Below are 18,437 nucleotides of genomic sequence, written 5' to 3'. Positions count from 1 at the left end.
GAAGAAGTCTTTTCTTTGACTACAGTTTCTCCTTATGCGAAGAAACTGGCCCAGTGGGAGATTGTCCCTCAAGTTGCGTGGATGATGGGGCTTGTACATCAGCAAGGTGTTCCGTTCTGATGGCTTCCGATATAGGTCAAAGTATAACCTCCCCTCTTCTGTTTTGAAGGTTTAGTCTAGGAAGTTTATTGAAACCGTGCTACTAGAAATTGAAAATTGTATATCTTCACTCCTCTGGTTTAGCCATGTGAAGAAGTTGACAAGTGACTCTTGATCCCCATTCCAGATCAAAATGACATCGTCAATGTATCTTTTCCATACCTCGATGTTATTGAGGTATGGATTCGAGTCTGAGTACAAATGTTCCTCTTCGTACTGGTCCATAAAGATGTTTGCCAGGCTAGGGGCATAGGTAGCCCCCATCGCCACTCCCTTGCATTGGAAATAGAATTGATTTTCAAAGATAAAGTAGTTCTTTTTCATAGCTATTACTAGCAAGCCAATCAAAAAAGATGTAGGTATCCAATGTGGTCTTGTTCTTTGGTCCAAAACATCCTTCATTGTCTGGATCGCTTTGTCTTGAGGGATCGAGGTGTATAACGAGACTACATCCAAGGTCACCATTATGTTCTTCTCCTGATCAAATAGGAATTCCTTGAGTAATTCAATGATATGCATAGTATCCCGCACATAGGATTTAGTCAGTGTGACAAACGGCTGTAGGAAATAATCAATAAATTGGTTGAGAGGCTCCAATATTGAACCACATCCCGAAACGATAGGTCGTCCCGGGGGTTTTTCCAGTCGTTTATGTCATTTTGGCAAAGTATAAATTGTCGGTGTTCTGGGTTCTTTTTGGTGCAGGAAATCAGATTCTTTCTTACTTAGAAATCCTTCATTTATAGCATGCTCTGTGATGTTCTTTATTTGGATCCTTATATCATTGATCGGGTCATTAGGGATGCGTCGGAAGCTTTCTGTTATTCCTAGTTGCTGTTTGATCTCGTTTGAATAGTCTTGTCTGTTCTGCACCACTACGGCTCCGCCCTTATCGGCCGCCTTTATGACAATGGATTTATTTCGCCTCAGATCACTGAGGGCAAGACGCTCATCTTTGCTGATATTATAGGGAATATATTTTTTGACTTTCAACAACTGTGACACTTCCTCCATTACAATCTTTTCAAAAGCGAGGATTCTTTCGCTCATCATAAATGTCGCAGGTGTAAACTCTGAGGGAGGCTTGAATGGTGTGGCCACGCTGCTCGGGCTATAAGTGTTTTTTGTAAAAAAATATTTCAACCTGATCTTCCGGAAGAACCTTTGAAGTTCTAGTTGCATCTTGAAAGGGTCAGGCATCATCGTTGGTACAAACGTTAGTCCTTTCGCCAGGATACTACGCTCTGAACTGGTCATCACGTGATTGGATAGGTTTATGATAGCATCTCAAGGTACCATATCCTCAGTGTTAATCCGTTCCACCTGCTCAATTACACTTGTATTTATATGCTGGGTACTCATTGGGGCTGGGTCAATACGTACAATGTGATTAACAATTTCAATTTCTGCAGATGTGGTTGTTCAAGCCTCTGTCCCTTCTGCTCTATGACTGTTGTTTTGCTCATCATTATTAATCATAGTATACGATCTCAGTTCTACCATCTGTATGTCTGTTTTCTCGTGGATATTTCCCCATGCGTTTCCAGTTGGTAAAATCTCACGCGGGACATACCCTGATTCCGTCCCCTGCCCCATCTCCTGGGTCTTTCCCAATTCTGTGGACCACCCCCTCCCCTGTTGCCTCGTGTGTAACCGTCCCCTAAAAAAGGGCCCTGATTGGATTGATTACTGGTGGATGGTCTGTCTGCTTCAGAGTCTGAGTTGCTACTAACTGAAGAGTTGGAAAAGGTCTGGAACCTTCTAGGGCCTTGTCTTCCCCTGTTTGAAAAAGTACCCTGACTATCCTGTTGGTAATAATTGTCACTAAGGTAGGGGTACGTGACTTTCTTATCGTAGTTACGCACGTCCTTGCTTAGTTTATCCAATTTCCTATTCAATGTGATGGTATTGAATTCTGTTAGTGCTTTTTCTGCCCGTTCCAACGCTTCCTTTGCATTGGTTAGTGCAGAATCACCTAGTATCTCTTTTTTCAGTTCTTCAATTTCTTGTATCAGTTTCCTCACGTAATCTATTGCAGTCTCAACCCCAAGCACCATCCAGTGCCTGGAGCAGTTATTTGCCACGTAACTGAACCCTTTATGAGAAAGTAAAAGAAATATTGTGCCCCCGAATGAACCAATTGTTGATAATATTGATTAACTGCCCAGGTTCATAGGGATACTGGGTTTACCCCATTCGATATTTAACTAATCTGGTCCACAGAATTGGAAAGACCCAGGAGATGGGGCAGGGGACGGAATCAGGGTATGTCCCGCGTGAGATTTTACCAACCGGAAACGCATGGGGAAATATCCACGAGAAAACAGACATACAGATGGTAGAGCTGAGATCGTATACTATGATTAATAATGATGAGCAAAACAACAGTCATAGAGCAGAAGGGATAGAGACTTTAACAACCACATCTGCAGAAATTGAAATTGTTAATCACCTTTTACATATTGACCCAGCCCCAATGAGTACCCAGCATATAAATACAAGTGTAATAGAGCAGGTGGAACGGATTAACACTGAGGATATGGTACCTTGAGATGCTATCATAAACCTATCCAATCACGTGATGACCAGTTCAGAGCGTAGTATCCTGGCGAAAGGACTAACGTTTGTACCAACGATGATGCCTGACCCTTTCAAGATGCAACTAGAACTTCAAAGGTTCTTCCGGAAGATCAGGTTGAAATATTTTTTTACAAAAAACACTTATAGCCCGAGCAGCGTGGCCACACCATTCAAGCCTGCCTCAGAGTTTACACCTGCGACATTTATGATGAGCGAAAGAATCCTCGCTTTTGAAAAAATTGTAATGGAGGAAGTGTCACAGTTGTTGAAAGTCAAAAAAATATTCCCTATAATATCAGCAAAGATGAGCGTCTTGCCCTCAGTGATCTGAGGCGAAATAAATCCATTGTCATAAAGGCGGCCGATAAGGGCGGAGCCGTAGTGGTGCAGAACAGACAAGACTATTCAAACAAGATCAAACAACAACTAGGAATACCAGAAAGCTACCGACGCATCCCTAATGACCCGATCAATGATATAAGGATCCAAATAAAGAACATCACAGAGCATGCTATAAATGAAGGATTTCTAAGTAAGAAAGAATCTGATTTCCTGCACCAAACAGAACCCAGAACACTTTGCCAAAAGTACATAAACGACTGGAAAAAACCCTGGGACGACCTATCGTTTCGGGATGTGGTTCAATATTGGAGCCTCTCAACCAATTTATTGATTATTTCCTACAGCCGTTTGTCACACTGACTAAATCCTATGTGCGGGATACTATGCATATCATTGAATTACTCGAGGAATTCCCATTTGATCAGGAGAAGAACATAATGGTGACCTTGGATGTATCCTCGTTATACACCTCGATCCCTCAAGACAAAGCGATCCAGACAATGAAGGTTGTTTTGGACCAAAGAACAAGACCACATTGGATACCTACATCTTTTTTGATTGGCTTGCTAGAAATAGCTATGAAAAAGAACTACTTTATCTTTGAAAATCAACTCTATTTCCAATGCAAGAGAGTGGCGATGGGGGCTACCTATGCCCCTAGCCTGGCAAACATCTTTATGGACCAGTATGAAGAGGAACATTTGTACTCAGACTCGAATCCATACCTCAATAGCATCGAGGTATGGAAAAGATACATTGACGATGTCATTATGATCTGGAATGGGGATCAAGAGTCACTTGTCAACTTCTTCACATGGCTAAACCAGAGGAGTGAAGATATACAGTTTACAATTTCTAGTAGCACGGTTTCAATAAACTTCCTGGACTTAACCTTCAAAACAGAAGAGGGGAGGTTATACTGTGAACTATATCGGAAGCCATCAGAACGGAACACCTTGCTGATGTACAAGTTCCATCATCCACGCAACTTGAGGGACAATCTCCCACTGGGCCAGTTTCTTCGCATAAGGAGAAACTGTAGTCAAAGAAAAGACTTCTTCCGTGAAGCAGATGAACTAACAATTTGCTTAAAGGAAAGAGGATATCCTGGTAACCTACTAAAGCGTGCGAAGAAAAGGGCATGGTACAATCCCAGGGCGAATTTACTTGAGGTAAAGGAGAAAAAAGAAAACTTGAGCAACATCGTGTGTGTCACTACCTACAACACCAAAAGTAATGAGGTGAAGAAGATTGTATCGAAATATTGGAACTTGGTAGCAGGGGAACTGAAAACTACAGAAAAGCCAATCTTTGCATTCAAGAGAGGCAGGAATGTGAGGGACAAAGTGGTACAAGCCTATTTGGAACCAGAAAAACAACCAAATCCTCGAAGTATGATGAATCTGCCACCCATCATTGTTCATTATAAATGGGCTCATGCAAGGCCTGTGACTTTTGCCGAGAAGGTGACACTTTCGTACATGCAGACAAAACACACAAACTCCGTGACTTCAGCAATTGCAATAGTACCAACCTGATTTATGCAATAATGTGCCTGTGTGACAAAGTATATGTGGGTCAAACTACACAGAAAATAAAGACACGTATCCTACAACATATGAGCAGGGTCAAATGTAAGACACAAGGGGCACCACTTGTCGAACATTTCATCCTTCATAACCATACCCCACAGGATATAAAGTGGTGGGTGTTAGAAAAAGTACATGCCAATCCAAGAGGTGGGTCCATCACACACTCTTTGAAATATAAGGAGTGTCGCTGGATACACTCGCTTGACTCGTTGAGGAATGGATTGAATGAGATTGAGGAAACTAATAGACAAATGGGACAATTGTAAGACACCAATAGGTTGCCCTGGCCCTAATTCTATTATGTGACCTGACTCGTTATTGATACCGCATAGTCACAGAGGTGGATAATCCCTATGCGCCCTTGGGCATGGCCTTATCATATGATGCCATTAACATTGTGTCATCTGATGTAATGTGATATGCTCAGTTGTACCTTTGAAAATGTCGAATACTGTATATTGACTGTTTTAATCTGTAAACATTATTTTAGGCAGAGGACAATCGTATATTATGTATATATCTAATGTCATGATGGTTGTAAGTTTGCAAGATTGTGGAAGGTCCCATTAATGCTGGACATTGAATGTCCATTGATCCCGTTTTCCCTGGAATGAGTTACAAATTGCCAGTAGTCCGTGTTACGGCTTACGCGTATCCATATGTTGGTACGGCATGATGCACAAAAGCTTCCTATCACCATGGTAACGAAGCAGCAGGCGTGGTGACGTGCGGCCGACGTGCTTCGGCACATGCGCAATCGCTTTCATCCAAGCTGACGTATAATATCGGTGCCAGAGCACCGTAAGCCAAATTGTTTTGGAGCCGCGCCGCCTAGGAAGATTGCTCTCCTCGGCGCCAAGCATCCGTTGTCCCAAACAAATCTTTATGAGAAGGTAAGACCTGTTATCCGCCTGTGGGCCGAAATAGGGTGTATTTTTGAATCACTCATTATCGGCAAACTCACGACCCTAAATCATTTCTTTCCATTACAGTGGAAATTGCATAGACTCCATTGCGTGTTTGGTAACTCCTGTCCGAACCGTCCTCGAATTCCTACTGGGTAGAATAACAACATCTACACCCAGGTGAGCCACAGTAGGTGATTCTTCGATAAACTCTTAACAGTTTTCGATAACTCGTAACGGTGGACATATCATTAAATATATGCCCCCTTCCTTGCAGTTTGGCTTTTAATACTGGTGAGCCGTTAATTAGAACAACGGTCGGGGCGCAATTAACTGCCATGCCGACAGGTAAGAAATGAAGAAATAGTTTCTTGATGAATAGGAGATTTGACTAATAAAATGACAGAACTAATTAGGGCTATTCTTTTCATTAGAACAGATAAATACAGTTCTACTCGCACCTTAACCCGGCTGGGTTTGAATGAAGGTGAGTGCTATTATGGGCATAGGCATGTGAGGCCCTTTGTCCCTTTCAGAATCCATTCTTAAACAAACCATCTCCTTTAATTCTCTTAGGCTATTCGCTGTCCCCCAGAGTCCTGATGAAGACCCGTTGTTGACTTCCTATGTACGCTTGTTGAGGGTCGAAACGTCGACGAATAAGTGGATTGGTTGCATTGATATCCTGTACTTAGTACTGACAAATGCAGTGTACAGTCGTATAATTTATAATATGCCTAGGCCACGCTAAATCATTTATTGTATCCCCCTTGTATATAATAATTGTACAGTTTTTTGGTCACCTTTGCGCCGTAAGCACTGAGCACTATAAGTCACCATTTGCACTATTCCCTTTTTGTACAGTCTATTTTGCAATTCGTATATGGTACCAGTATTTATGAATGACTACAATTTATAAAATAGTACATAAATATTTAGATGGTTTTTGGATTCTGATTTTCTGTTTGAAATTCTACATAGATTATGAGAAAGTAAAAGAAATATTGTGCCCCAGAATGAACCAATTGTTGATAATATTGATTAACTGCCCAGGTTCATAGGGATACTGGGTTTACCTCATTCGATATTTAACCCACCAATCTACATCGAGCACCTCCATTGATGCGTGGATTATGACTATGTCCGACGCTGCACACACAGACACCTGCACCCCTGCAAAAAATCTGAGTCCAACTCCACTCTGGCACATGCATTGTGACATAGTAAAATGCTGCTCACACCTTATGACGTGGGACACTGCACATGAGAAAACACATCTGTACCTCTCTCATGCCTGTGAGTCATTGGAGCATGTCGTCCGCCACACTGACATGCCTCTAGCTGTGACACCGTGAATTCCACGGCTCTGCCCAATGTATCAGCGATGTCTTTCTTTATGTTCTGTTTGTTCGCTAACACACGGTGCCAAACCGAATGTGACTCATTACAACGCTAGCCATTACTCCGCGTGCCATTACAATGCGGTTGTTACAACGACCGAGTTGTTACCACACAAAGCCATTACTATGGAAGTCATTACATCGACTTGCAGTAGATAGCGAGCTGACATTAGAAATGTATAATTTACTATTCCAATTCCAGTCTACGTAACAGTAGGGAAGGTGTTGGACTTGTAAACTATACTATTTCTAATGTTAACATCCATCTACTGCAAGTCGATGTAACAACTTGCGTAGTAATGACTTTGCGTGGTAACAACACGGTTGTTGCAACAACCGCGTTGTAATGGCATTGCGATGTGATGTTCATGTTGTTAGGGTTGCTTCCCTGTAGAACCAGCTTAACCAACGACTACCAGTGCACCACAAGGCTGAAATTTGGCACTTTGACCACCTCAGATTCAGGATCCTCACCGACTCTAGGGCTGTGACCGCTCATTGCCAATTCTGTAGTAAAGGACTGCATGACATGTGGGTAGGTCCTCAAGTAGATTTATTCTTACAGCCCTAGAGACATTGTGCTTCCACGGCCTTCACATCACAACTCCATTACGCTCCACCCATTTGACTGTCACCTTTAGAACCTACCAGTACACCAGTTGACCAATGGTGACATAGAATATTACATACCTCATAATGACATCCAGTACCAAACCCATGCTATAACTTTTTAACATGTTATTCTCCATTGTAGTGCTGCCTTTTAATCTGGGGGTCAGTTAGATTATGGTGCCTAGTTTGGGCTGCCACAACTCTTTGTTCTGAGAAACAAACTTCCATCAACATCAAAAGAAGACTCCTGCGTGATTTGTTGCCACTACTGAAACCCAGAAGGTGGGTGGGTGGGGCTAGCATTCACAGCATTTTAGGCTCTGAAATTAAAGGTAGAGAAGTGGGGTCACTGCATTCGGCTGTGACTGGGATGAGTTATGATGATTACTAGTAAGTAATATTGACATTACTGCCTGATACGCTATTTCAAATCTGGAGCAATCACCCTTTTTGCCCACTTTCATATGTTTGGAAAGAATCCTTGTGTGTTTTGTTCACAATGAGAGTTCAGAATATCTCCATTCAGATAGACTCAGCCAAAAAACATTCTATCACTCATACCTAGGACATAGTGCACGAAGGTTAGGTTGATAACTCTTCAGCTGTAGTAGTTCAAGTCATCCAAAGAAAGTTATTCAATGCAAGACTGTAAAAAGTTTACAAAATACAGGTCGAGTTATTTAGTGAGCCTAGTAGTTGAAAGCGTGTCTTCCTGTCCAGCTGATGGCACACAAAGCCAACGATTCTAGATCAATTTCACAACGCTGATAACCTATCTAGTTATGGAAGGGCCCTCTCTGCTTACATTAAAGGAGATGTTTCAAACATATCAAAACAAAAAATATGTTAAGAAGAAGAATTTGCTTTACAGGCCGTAATGATGAGATGATACTAGTGTGTTGTAGATTTTTCTGTCATTTGTTTCAGAAAAATACAAATGTACCAGTTTTCCAACAGGGCATGACAATGTAAATCCAAATGTAAGAGGTTAATTCAAATGGTCCCAGATGATCATGGCAAGTTTTTCTAATTGACTGCTGACTGCTGCTGCTGAAGCTTTAATATCTCCCTTAAACACAGGGATTATAGTGATGTCGCCCTGGATGTGAACTTGTAGTCTGTGTAAGGTGGCCATACTATGGTCTCGTGTAGGCTGGAAAGGGAAGTGCTGCTAGGATGCTGCACTGCCCCAGAGGAACCACGTAGCCACTATTCTGTGTCTGAGTAGTGAGGGCTGTCCCACAATATTTCAGGACACCCCACATTTCAGCAAAAAACAACATTTAACTCATACAGTTCTCCCACTGAAAATAATTGCACATAAAGGCACCCTTCCTGACATCAGTTTAGCAGAGTATCAAAATAAGTAACTGGGGCCACTCAATAATTGAGTTCTAGAACAGGAGAACAAGTTAAAGGGTTTTATTACAAAAATCTAAAGAATCAAGTATTACGGAATACATGCCATGAGGCTCAAATGTAAAGTTATTAAATAATAATAAAAATCAGAAATCATTGTAAGTTCCAAATGATCAGCAAAATCAGAAAGGGTCAGACAGCATCCCTAATAGAACAGGAAAGTCTTCATGAAAATCTGTCTCACCCCCAGAATCTTTTTTTTTTTTTTAAGTTTCTAATTTTATTTTTTATTGAGCAAAATTCAATCAGGGGATTCAATAATACAAATTCATTAAATGTACAGACAAAAAAAAATGGCAAGCATATTCATAATTATAGAACCTAAAAAGAAATACCATGAAGTACACAAAACAAAACGAAAAAAAAACACAGCTACATATATCGTAAATTAAATAAATTAGACATACATAGATCAATCAAATCGGGACAGAGATAACAGGAAGCCTCACGTTAGTATACCAACCAGAGATTCGAGCCCAAGTCTGGGCTCCAAGAAGCCTAGCTTTTTTACCTCTAGTACCGTAAATTGAGATCTCCTGTTTATAGGTGGCCAGGATTCGACTAAGCCACATCTGAAATGTGGGTGGCTCAGGGTCCTTCCATCGGGCAGCAAGAATAATACGGAAGATTGCGGTACCTAAAAAGATGGTCCTTTGTTCCTCAATGCTATGACCGAGGGAATCGTCATGACCCATCAGATAAAGGGTTACTGAATCTCGTACATTCCGTCCAAATACCTGGGCCCAAAATTCCATAATCATTACCTTTAATAAGTTCAATTTGGGGCATTCGGCGAGCATATGAATTAGATTCGCTTGAGGTTGTCTGCATCTTGGGCAGTTGTCATCGGCCCGTAAACCCCAGGAAAATAATTTTGCAGGTGTATAATAAAGGTTGTAAATAACTCTATAATATTGGGCTTTAAGATTAGAGGCAATAAACAATTTTGATGAAAGGGCCAAGGAAGAATCAATGTCGATATTTGGATTACCTAACCTTGCAGCCCAAGCTTGCTCGACCCGCTCTAAATCATCCACAGCATTTTCGATCATCATCTGATATAAGCTGCCAATGCTAGTAGAGCGTTTCCCGATGATTGAAAACAATGAATACTATCTAATTTAATTCTGGGGATACAGTTGCGAATACTTGTAAGCACCTGAAAGTATTAGAGGAAATCGGTAGTTGGAATATTATACTTCTGCTGCAGCCACTCAAATAAGAAAGAAGTTTCTTGACCAAGAAAATCACCAACTGTGTTAATGCCTAGTTTCCCACTTCCGGGAGGTACTATCATTAAGGCAGGCCGAAAGAATCGAACTACGCCATAAAGGGGTGTATTTTGTGAATTTTGGGATAGCTAGTTGTTTAGATACAGATTTCCAAACCTTCCACGCATCTGTGATTACCTTTAACTTAATTTTTTTATAGTATGATGGTTCAACCTGCCTTAAGAATAGCCCTTGGCATTTGTCCCCAAGACTCAACTCATAAATGGAAGGAATATAAAGTTCCATAGTGGTTGAGATGGTTGCTTTACAATTTAACAGAGGACCCATATGTTGAATAAGTGTTGCCCATAAATATAGAGTTAGGCTAGGGATAGCTAACCCCCCCTGTCTTGAGGTAAAGTCAGAAGTGGTAAGGCTCTTCTAATCTTTCCAAAGCTCCAGATGAACTTAGACATGGAGGAGTCAAGGATCTTAATAAAACTACCTCCAGCCAGTAGCGGGATTGCTCGAAACAAGTAAAGTATCCTTGGAAAAACATTCATTTTTAGATAATTGGCCCTTCCGATTATAGAAAGATGTAAATTATCCACTCTCCTAAAGTCAGTTTTTATTTTATTAATCAAGGGAGTATAATTAAGATGGTTAATTTCATTCATATCTGGGGACAGGCAAACACCTAAATAAGTAGCCTGTTTCACTTTATAGGGACTCTTAAATATAGTGTTATTAGTACAAAGAACCATTGTTTTATCCCTATTAAGGCAATAGCCTGAAAAGGAGCCAAAGGTCTGGGTAGTTAACTCAATTTCCTGGATTGCATCAGCAGGATTAGTAGTTATGACAGCCACGTCATCGGCATACGCCAACATTTTTGTTGAAAACAGACCTACCTTAACAGGTTGAATAATGGGTGAGGAAAGCAACTTTAAAATTAGGGGATTGATATAAAGGGCAAATAATATCGGGGAGCAGGGACAACCCTGCCTCGTACCTCTTTGTATCTCAACCCCAGAATCAAGGTGTTCTTATATACAATTTTTGTATTCCAGATTAGCTAAAACAGTAGATTCTTCAGACCATGACCTGAGGTAGCAACTCTCTAGTAAGTCAGAAGAAATATTTTCACTGCATTAATATGTTAGCACTATCCTATTCAAAGAAATCATCATGCATCGTCTGTGCTACTGATCAAACGATGTTTGAAACATTTTAAAAATATCAGTTCAAACAAATTAATACGACTTGTTTAGCCAACGGAATGACAGCTGGGAAAAACATTAATGTGTGAACATATGTGTAACACTAGAAGTTTCATTAATAAGCCATGTATTCATAACAATGAGAAAAAAAACATTGCATAAGCCCTCTTCACCCTTACAGAGCCTCTAAGTCGAGAAGATGCGCAGTTGAACATGATGGGAGGGGATGAATACAAGAGTGAATGACAGAACCAGCATGGATTTTTTCCAAAATAGAGGTTTCAATTAAACGTGTCGTAACTAATTTATGTTAATAAACACACTTCTAAACCTCATAATAAAAACTTGTTTCGGAATTATATTAACTCATCATTTTCATATTGAAACCATCTAAAAATCATTAACACTGACTATTATTTGTTGCATAAAAATATAGATTTTTAAATGTTTTCACAGTAGAAATGCATTTGAGCGAATAAGGTATTGTGCTGGATGGTATAACAAATTCCACCTGCATTTTCACAGTAATCCTAAACGTTTATGCCTATTCTGAATCGAGCTTTATAACTCCTCTGGGAACAAATGTTTATATACCTGCTAGGAACATACCTGGATTTTCAGTGCTCTAGGTAAACCATTGCTTTTCAGGCTGGAGCGCTTCCCAAAGAGTAGTATGTAGAAATGTGTTACTATCACTTTGTGGTTCCAAAAAGTTACTGGCTTACTTGCTTCATTCCTGCAAATGCTTCTGTTTATTGACTCACCATTCCCTTATCTGCACATCACACTGGCAACATGATTGAGTTTGCAAAAAAACCAGCAGTTGTGCTGACCTCCCTCTAAGCTCACCCTCCCTGTTTAGTGGGTGGCAGAAGGTGGTGTCCCTGATGAGGGGGCAACCATTAGCTCAGTGTTCAGGAACATCCATTCGGGAGAATAGACAGCAGCAGTGAAAGAGTCACTTCTGGGCATGGCCACCATTCAAGCCGTAGTTGTACCATACAAACATCTTTATAAATGTTCACCCTGCACTGGGAGAGAACTCCTAGTGTATCAGAAACATTTTGTTGTGGGTCTTGGAAATTGATCCTCAAGTCGGGGGCCCATTTCCAAAACACATTATTAACAACAATTTAGTCCTACCACCAAAGCATATGAGAGCCCGTTAGTTGGAAAATACCTTCCTGAGGGGCGAGCAGCACAAGACTTGTCACATCAGCCTCCATTACTGTGTGAAGTTGGTGCCTTACCTACATCAGTGGTTTGGCGTTGTGGTGACCAAAGCCTAAATTATGCCTTTGCCTATAATACTAGAACAGCTACAACATGTGGGCGGTGCATGTCAAATGACGAGCCCTGCACAACAGTATGCTGCTTTGTAAAATCATTGGAAACAAATATTCTTCTCCCATAAACTGTCAGGACATTTTGCTAGAGCTCTTGTGCTAGACTGAGATACATAGGATGCATACAACCAAATTAAAGTGACACATCATATCTTCCTTATGGTACCAGAAACATGATGACATTTGAAAGGTATATTGATGTTTATTAAACTAACAAATTGTTTAGCAAGAATATGCTGCTAAATCCTTATTTTATTTCTTGGTTCTTCAGTAAGTGGGATAAATAAAGATAACCATAGCTTGCAGGTGTAGTTATCAAGGGGCCATACTATCATACACTCATAGCTTCAGCCAGGAGACTACTTTCAAATTAGGAAATAAGGAATATTTTGTGGTCATTGGAGGCTGGTCAATCTTGTTAACTGTAAGCCCAACTGTGAGGCCTCTTCCTCTGCAGTGCCTTACCACATGGGATCTCTGTGAGACATAGGAAGAAAATAATTGTGAAAGAGGAGTTCTTGTCTATCGGTTGAGCATTATGCCACCTTGGAATTACAGGAAGGCACATAGAAAACTTTAGGTGTCTGAGAGAAACTATGCTGAGAATGTGGTGTGGTCACATCACTGTAAACGTGGTGGTGGTTTGTAATGTACTATTGCTCCAATCATGTGCTCAACTTGTTATAGGACTTAAACTGACTAGTAGATATGAGTGAACCAGCTCCTAAAACTATCCCTGGGACCAGTGTGGTATTCACTTCATGGCTTTATCCTGCTGGTCTGCAGTGGGAGACCCCAGTGCCTGGAATCTATGGGGCTTGATAGCTCTGAGACAAAAAAAAAGAAAATCACTACTTATAGTGAGCTCTTTTGAACTTAGAGGACCTGTATGTCTCTTCTGACCTTTGCGTGGATGTGTGAAAGAAAAATTTAATAATTGTACCTGCAAATTCCTGAATGTTTTGTAGAAATTGAATCGTTCAAAAACTCATCTTTGGAGAGAATTTCAAACTCCCATTTCAAGGCCAGGGTGCAATGCTCGCACCACCCAATGAAAACATAGTGGAAAAAAACTTGCTTCTGCGCCTGCTCCACTAGCTGGCAAGATAGTTTTTAGCTTTCCCTAGCCTCTCTGACAAAGTGTCCCACAGGATATACCTGGTACCTTGGAGCCTTGGTTGGCATGAGCCTAATGTCTCTGCCAGCTGAAGAGAGGCAAACTCCATTAAAGCCAAAAAAGAAAGACCAGATCAAATTCAAGGGGAAAAAACAGTGCATCAAACAATCTTGCATTGATCATCAGTAATTGAGGGACACGTTTGTCAAATTTAAAGTTTTTTTATTTTGATCTCTACACTAAAAGTAAAGTAAAGTCCACATTTGTAAAGCGCACAATCACCCGTAAGGGTCTCTAGGCGCTGGGGGGCCGTCGGGAAGATTAAGCGAGCTATTGCCCAGAGTCACATGGTGCTGGGCTGACCTGCCGCCGGAGCCGGGGATCGAACCGTGGTCCCCAGATTCCAGCGTCAGTCGCCCTGGCCGCGGCGCCACACCTCTTCCACAATAAAGATCTAGTATGACATTTTCTATACCATTGTGCCAAAGTTCATAAAAGAAGTCATTTGCTACTAAAGAAGGACAGTTACAGGGTAACTTTGCTCAAAGGACCTAAGCGACCACCTCTATTTGAATTAGTGCACTTTCTGGACCTCTCCATTTTTGTAAAAGGTCCTGCTGAAACACTCCATAGATTTTTTTTCGCATAAACTTGCATTGAGTTCACGTGTTACTAATTGCTTTTAATGGCTTTCAATTGAGTGAATAAAACCTTTCTTCGCCCGTCTGTCTGTAGATAGATGTACATTTCGTTTATGAATTTGGTGTTAACATTACACTCATTTGTTCATAACTCTATTGCCTTGCTGAAACCTAGTATTCTGATACCTATTTCCCATTATCCTTTTCTTCTTTAGTAATAGATGTAATAGATGTCTCTTTATGTCTCATGTTCTGTACTTTAGACTCTTTATTCTTAATGTGGATTTCTTTCAATGAGTTGTGTCCTGTAACACCTACTACTTCATTAGAGTAATTCTTGATTTCAGTCCATGCTAATAAATGGTGGGACACTTTCAGTGATCTCTCGTCATCAGAATGGTAGCTATCATCTAGTAAAAATGGATGAGGTAGCATTGCACACACCAAATAAATTCATGTTTGATCTGCAATTTGATCTGTAAGCGTGCCAATACTTTCTGAATCAAATTAAGATCACACACAAGAACGTGTTAAGATGATATTAACCATGATAGAAACAAGCTTAATAACAATACATTTCTATTTGGAAAGGAGATCTTCCACCAATTATGTGTCATTACCGTGACAGGACTAAATGAGAGACTAGAATTTAGTCGCTTTCTTTGAGATATGGACACATAATTTAATTATATACCAGTAGGCCTTTCATTTAAATGTATTTTTTGCCATTTTTTGCATCATGACAAGGTATTATCTTGAAGAGTCACCGTAAAAATAAATGTACAATTTATATTATGCATATTGGTTAGGTTAATCATGATCTTATGTATTCTACGACCACATGTTTTGTACCATGTTATGCATCTTTGTAATATGACACTGACTTATGATACCATGCATGTCCCAACACGAGCATAATATTCCACAGATTTTTTTAGCAGGTTGACCATGACAGGATTACACCCCAGAAATTATTTAAATATCAGACGCTTTGTTAAACACACATCCACTGTGCGTACGTGTATCTTCGGTTTAGCAATTCTTTTCATTTCACACGGCCTCGCTCACTCAAGGGAACCCAAACTACTGATTCTTCCATGACTATGAATCACGTGACGCGTACGCGATATGCGTTCGATTTACACATCGTATTACGGATTTTATTTACGCGAGTATTATTTACATGATAACTCTCCCAGAGTTCCTATTTCTTTCTGTATTTTTATTTAACATCACAGTTCCGATTTCTAAACTTTTTTATTTCTCCAAATCACGTGACACAACAACGCGTCACGTTGTATTTCAAGCCGCCCTGTTCAACGGCGCCTCACAAACCAGCAACATTGCACCGGATTCCTTCTGTAGCTGCGTTTAGACATTCACAATTGGGAAGAATTTGAACATTTTGATTTATCGGCGTTTTATTCACCAGCGCCGTACAGCGGGGACACCTGTTCTTGACTAGTATCATTACATTTTCTCCTTTAGAATTCGATCCCCACATGTGAAAATTGGTATGAACTAGAGATACCATACAAGTAAGAACCTTATCCCGCTTTTCTTACATCTCGCCATAATTACGTGTTTGATTAGCTTCTTCGTGTGCCATTCCAAGATTGAGAACTTGCAACGAGCATTTGTTTTTTAACTCTTTCAGGTATTTTGATGTGATATGTTTACATCGCTATAGATGTTACAGGGTAAGTGTCCTTATACGTATGTTTAATTGTTACGACTTGGATACACTCCGCACACCAGTTAAAACAGTAACATGAACAAAGAACACGGTAGTTTCGGTCATTTATGGTCTCATTGCACGGTGGTTGGACAGATTGTATATCAAACACTGGGCATGTCAGTGGCCTTTTTCACCGTCAAATGTGGTTACCACGATTCCTTTTTGTACTACAATGCATGTCAATCACAAAACACCATTGTCTCAGCTATGTTAAAAGAAATTTGAACAGACAAGTCATTGGGGGCGACTGACGGTTTGTTTCCTTTGAAAATGTTTCCGATAATCTACACCCCTGAAGAAGGGCCAAGGCCCGAAATGGATTGGGCAATGTCATATATTACTATACACAGGAGATTTCAGTTACGTTTTCATAATCTATCAAATTGGAAGTACAAGCAAACTGAAAATGAACTTTCATGAGAAGATAAAGAATTAAAATTTGATTTCAAGTCACACTGTTTGAATTTTTATTTTTTTTACCTTTACTACATATGTTTATTTGAGTGCGAGTGGGGCACGCCCCTCTGTTGTGGAAGTCTGCGCATTTATTTGGCGTGGGAACTTATGTGCACCAAGTTATGCACTGGAAGAAAGGATTTGTGTGGTTAGAGCAACACAAAACACACTTGGAAAAAAGAATCCTATGGAGAAGATTCAAGGATGATCCAATAATCACATTGGATAAAACAAAGCAAAAATTATCAGAACATTTCAGAAGACTCAACAATAATGAGAACAACATCCGATTGACCGGCACTATCATTAAAGAGAGAATAGAATTCTCGGACACTGTGATCTATGTAGAAGCAGGAAAACTAGAAACAACTCTACATAGAAAGGAAACAGTCACTCACAGCAAATTACATGCAGGGAGTCATCGTAGCAAAACATTCAAATAAAGCCTCCGCTATGGGTTAATGTTGCAAAGAAAAAAATAACAGTTTTACAGACAGTCGGCAATGGACACTGAAGCTGTCCTATAGGTTTTCTTAAACAAGAACATTCAAAACTGGTAATAGCAAATGCACTCTGCAAATGAAAGTTAAGAAACAAGAAGATCTACTGGTTTCCAAAACGTTGAAACCAACAATGCAGAAAAAGACTTAGGTGCTGATTATGATGTGAGTGGGACTGACACCGACGTGCTGTTCTTGTTGGTCTCACTGACATCTACAACCGCGGTCAGACTTCAGCATTACGATGTGGTCAGTTGGACCACATTGGCCCAGGGACCGACCAACAGCTTGCGACAGGCTCAAGGAGTCCATCGGAAAGTCGGTCAGATCGCAGTCCCCACAATGGAGGGGGTGCCTTCTCAGGCACTGCTGTGGGGATTATGATCCACCTTTCCGCCAGCCATTTCACGTCAGTTCTTCCAACGTGAAAAGGCTGGCAGAAAGGCTTTTTTGGGGCTCCTAGTAGTGGTGCCCCCACATGGTGCCTGTCACAGGGTGCAGTGATGTTTGCAAACATGCCTTTTGGCATTGTGGCTTGTGCCGTAGCCCTTTTCCGGGCTGCAGCAGAGGCCTCAATGCTAAGAGGCATGTTTCAAACCACCTCCATGGTGGCCGGTTCATAATTTGGAGGGCGGGAACCGTCTACTTGTCAGCAGGTCTCGTTCCTGCAAGGATGGCGGTTGGGCGCTCGGCCGACCGCCATCTTAGTCAGCCCCTTAATTTTGATTGAGCATGTCATATAATAAAAAAATGGGCCAGAGCATTGGACATTTCAAAAACATTGAGCTTTCCTCAATGATGATCCAGAATTAAGAGAAATGATTGCTAATCAAACAGGAACAGCATAACACAAAGCACCCTCGATAGAAGAAATGATCATAAGAAGTAATTTTGTGGAGGCAGAAAATCATTTCCTAGATTGTCAGCAGAGAGTGTTCAATAAGTGCAGTAAATGTCAAGCATGGGAATATGGAAAACAAATAAAAAAATATGAAGTTAATGGAAACAAATATGTTATCATACAAAAAATCACATGCAGGAGTACATTTGTGGTCAATGTAATTGAATATCCATGCTATCTAAAATAAATTAATTGTTAACTGTTAACCAATAATTGTTGCCTGTTTGGAGACTATTTTTGTATAATCAGTATGTTTATTTGTTTGTTTATTGTACTGATTTTTATGGGTAATTCTCCT

This window comes from Lissotriton helveticus, chromosome 12, assembly GCF_964261635.1.
Source record: "Lissotriton helveticus chromosome 12, aLisHel1.1, whole genome shotgun sequence".
In the NCBI taxonomy this organism is placed as follows: domain Eukaryota; kingdom Metazoa; phylum Chordata; class Amphibia; order Caudata; family Salamandridae; genus Lissotriton; species Lissotriton helveticus.
This window is presented reverse-complemented; position numbering follows the sequence as displayed.